At 37.5% G+C, this 4,593-nt stretch overlaps 1 long non-coding RNA gene across 1 annotated transcript in view; it reads right to left on the bottom strand.

Moving 5' to 3' along the window:
• Positions 1–402: 402 nt before the first annotated feature.
• The window catches only part of LOC111982162 (uncharacterized), a 21,510-nt gene continuing 17,319 nt past the window's right edge, over positions 403–4,593 (bottom strand). Inside the window, exon 4 of the long non-coding RNA XR_002879673.3 lies at positions 403–635. This is a non-coding gene — a long non-coding RNA (uncharacterized lncRNA). The remainder of the gene's footprint in view (positions 636–4,593) is intronic.

The following is a 4,593-nucleotide window of genomic DNA, read 5'->3' as shown; positions in this document are numbered from 1 at the left end:
CAACCAAAGTCAACTATTAGATAAAGAGAATCTGAGTTTACAAAAAATAAATATACACCACCGTTCAAAAGTTTGGGGTCACTTAGAAATGTCAGATGTCAGAATTTTTTTGGGCCATTTAAAATAACATCAGAATGATCAGAAATACAGTGTAGACATTTTTAATGTTGTAGATCACAAAAGTAGCTAGAAATGTCAGATTTTTTATGGAATATCTACGTAGGCGTACAGAGGCCCATTATCAGCAACCATCACTCCTGTGTTCCACTGCGATGCAGTGCCCTAGACCACTGCGCCACCCGGGAGGCCCCCTAGCATTACTTTAAAGATCAATATTTACCCGAAATATGAATGKCATTAATTACATTGTATAGAAGATAAACGTGACTTCAAACTAAAAAAAATATTCTGTCAGTTTTATTGTTTCAAGACATTAAGTTAAATATGCATTTGTGTGTTATTAAAAATTATGCATCATATTTTGTCATATAGCAGTGGTTGATTTTAGTTGATAAATCTATTATACTTTTATATCAGAAATTATGATGAAATTATATCAATTAAAGAAAGATAGAAATGACAAAAACATGAAGTTATAAAATCAACCATATAGTAACCTAAACATTATACTGAAACTGTAACGGCTTTCTTCCTGAGATGAAGGAGAGGACCAAAATGCAGCGCAGTTAGTGTTCAACATGTTTAATAAAGAATGACAATAACGTGAACACTATACAAACTACAAAATAACAACCGTGAAAGCCGAGACAGTCCTATCTGGTGCAGAACACAAACACAGAGACAGGAAACAAAAAAAGAGAGAGATCAGTTTTGCGAATGCTGCCATCTATCCATTTTTCTGTTAGGGTAGTTTCTAAATCAGTACGCATGTGTTACAACATCATCCTATACACTTCTTGATGAAATCACGTAACACCATCTCAGTGTACACTCATATTATCTAGAAGGCTATCCAGGAACATACCTAGTCCCCGTGATCGAATACAATCTTTGAAGCTTGATTCCGATTGGTCAGACCCACATTGAATAGTCCTTACATGGGGTGTTCCTGTTGAGTTCATGCCTATAGAAGGAGGGCAAAATGGAGTTGTGTCAATTGCACGAAGGGGGAGGGGGAGCTTTGTATGATCCGGAAGTTAGAGTACAGTGGTCCATTTTCGAGGCTACATGCAAATATCTGTTAGAATTTGCTTTGTGAAAGATCCCTAGCTACAAATAAACACAACCCTCAGAATATATGGTTTCCATTGCATAAAGTTCAGTGAAGTCCTTCAAAAAGTATTTTTCCAGTCGGAGCCTGTTTTTCCCCGAGGTCCCAGTTGTCTTGAACTCACTGAAGTCAAGTTTTCGCAGTTCCGAGTTAACTGTTGTTTTGAGCGAGCACAATCATGCTTCATTGACAGCATGGCAAAGTTGAATGTTAATATTTTAAACTTGGAAAAGAGACCCTTATCCCAGATTTGGTTCACACAGCCAGTCCACTGAATAGCAGGCTAGAGATTGCTTGCAATGCTTGCAGTTAGCCACTGACTCCTTCCAAACTACTCATTTCAATTTGGATTTCCAACTTGTTGTGAAATGTTTATATCCAATGGCAGGCACCGATACGTTTAAGCTATAATTTCTCTTCATATGGCAAGGATTAACAATATTTGTACGACTTGATTCATGATGATGACTGCTAGCTAAGATTTTGAAAGTATGATTTTGACATGATCAGTCCAATCAATGCTTGTAGATATAACGTAATTTGACATCCTTTTATCTGTGGCCAATGACCTTGAACCTCTTGGATGGGCACTTCTAGTGTAACTCTATGGCAGAACCCAAGGGCTTGAATTTTCAACTCTACCCTTAGACTTGGCAGTCACGTTGCATGCTATATCACGGCGTAACTAGAAACATTACCAACACCTGCGCTCCGTATATTCCGCTGGCTGCCTCACCACCACAGAAAGCATTGAGCTAGTGGCTGGAGTCTAAATCTTTTCCAGTCCTTCCTGATTTGGGATGGGGTCGTCCGACATGATTGTGTTCAAGTGCTTTTGAAGTCTGAACATTTCTTCATTATAATGTCAGTTAGCTTGCTTAACATTGACAGTATGTCAAAACGTATTGTTGTAATCTTTTGGTTGAAAGTGGGTAAAAGGTCAGTGGAGAAACATCAACATTTCATCATTTATCAGAGTTTGCCACTTGTAATTCGACTTCAAGTGGAATTTCTAGAGGTTCCGATAACTCTGACCAGCATAAGGCGAAGGGTCAGGTTAGGTTAGGTTTAAACGTAGATTCCGCGAGATGACGTAGATGACAAAGTAAACAGTTATAGCACAGGAGGTTGGTGGCACCTTAATTGGTGAGAAGGGTTCGTGGCAATGGCTGAGCGGATTGTATTCTCCATGTTTTGATGCCATTCCATTTGCTCCGTTCGGGAATATTATGAGTCATCCTCCCTCAGAGCCTCACTGAGTTGTATTAGGTACATTTCCCAACAACCAGTAGCGTTGAAGCGAGACTAAACTTCTCACTCTTTTGATCCGGTAGCTACCACGTTGAAGCAGTGTGAAGCGCACCTGTGCAATGCTCGGATACTCTGTGTGAGAACAATGTCTTGCGTCTCATCTCAATCTGCGGTGCTGCAACATCACGCTTAGTCAACCTTTAATTAGTGTGACCTGCCAGGTTCAGAAGCTTAAACTCCATTCGAAAAAAGCTAGAAAACCCATTCGATTTTGCCCAAAATGTGGAGAAAATAAACCTAGAACTGAACATAAATCTGAACATATTTTAGTTGTTTTGGAGTCAATGATAATTGTTCCAGTATAGTTTCAGTATTTTAAATGGGTTTGAATGATAGGGCAACATTTAGATTTCCGCCTAAAAAAACATTATATTTTTTCATGAGATGACCATAAACAAACTGGTAATGCTGCATAATTTTAAAGGTCTGAACTCACCTTTCTGGTAATTTAAAAAATAATAATGTGGAGTGTATTCCCTTTTAAAGGTACAAGCTCAAGTACCTACCCTTCAAAAGTTTACCTACAAAGCATCCCGGAGTCACCTCGTCACTGTTGACATTGAGACTGGTGTTTTGCTGCAACTTTTTAATGAAGCTGCCAGTTGAGGACTTGTGAGACGTCCGTTTCTCAAACTAGACACGTAATGTACTTGTCCTCTTGCTTAGTGTGGCACCGAGGCCTCCACTCCTCTTTCTGTTCTGGTTAGAGCCAGTTTGCACTGTCTGTGAAGGGAGTGTTGTGTATATTTGGTGTATATTTTTTGTTGTATATTTTGGTAAACTCAGATTGCTCTTTATCTAATAGTTGACTTTGGTTGAAGATCTGATAACATTCGATATAACAATATGCAAAATAGTGAAAATCAGAAAGGGGGAAATACTTTTTCACGCACTGTAGAAGCAACAGTCATTTTTCATACTTTGGTCATACTTTGGTTTCTTAAAAGATCATAACATTTCATGAAACACATGGTTTTGACTGTTCATGAACTTTAATGTTGCCAAACTCAAGATAGAAAGGATATAGGCTAATCCCAATGTAAACATCCACGCACCACTCCTCCTTATAAGGATGTTTCAGACCCTTCAACCACATTTATTTAGGTCTAGCATTAGTTTAAAGATCAATATTTACCCGAAATATGAATGGCATTAATTACATTGTATAGAAGATAAAAGTGACTTCAAACAAAAAACAAATTCTGTCAGTTTTATTGTTTCAAGACATTAAGTTAAATATGCATTTGTGTGTATTAAAAGGATGCATCATATGTCATATAGCAGTGGTTGATTTTAGTTGATAAATCTATTATACTTTTATATCAGAAATGATGATGAAAATATATTATTAAAGAAAGATAGAAATGACAAAAACATGAAGTTATAAAATAACCATATAGTAACCTAAACATTATACTGAAACATTGCATTACAATACACTATCAATATTAAACTGTCAAATTATTCAGATCAGTAATGTGGTGCTAACCGTTGCCTGGCTTGGAGCAGAAAAATAGGCCAGAGAACACAATTTCAACAAGAAAAGAACAATGTATTCACGGAGGCCCAATTCTCAGGGATGAGAGCAGTGATTGAGGAGGCAGGTGGTTCTGTTGAAACCCTGTACCATATCGCCTCCCTCAGGACCCTTTGGGTAGTCCCAGTCTGTAGAAACAACACAGTACATATATGACCTTAACTACTGTATAGTTATTCAAATGGCACCCTATTCCCAATATATAGTGCTCTACTTATGACCAAAGCCCCACCATATACCCTATATAGTATACTGGGCCAAAGTAGTGCACTATATAGGGATTAGGAGCGTTTGGGTTGCATGCGATAGAAATTCTACAATAAAGAGATGTTAACAAAAAAGCAACAGTACACATGCTCAGTATCTTTAAATTAAACTGATTACTTACTGGGTTGAGCCTGTAGAGTGCCAATAATGCATGATCATCACATCCTTGCAAGGTTATTATATAGTTTTTACGTTTTAAATACAATGTATTCGTTTTCAATGTTTATTTTGATTTAAGTGTCAGTTA

This window comes from Salvelinus sp. IW2-2015, linkage group LG20 (genome assembly GCF_002910315.2).
Source record: "Salvelinus sp. IW2-2015 linkage group LG20, ASM291031v2, whole genome shotgun sequence".
NCBI lineage: Eukaryota > Metazoa > Chordata > Actinopteri > Salmoniformes > Salmonidae > Salvelinus > Salvelinus sp. IW2-2015.
Note: the sequence above shows the minus strand (reverse complement) of the source record. Positions and strands in the feature narration are given on the sequence as shown.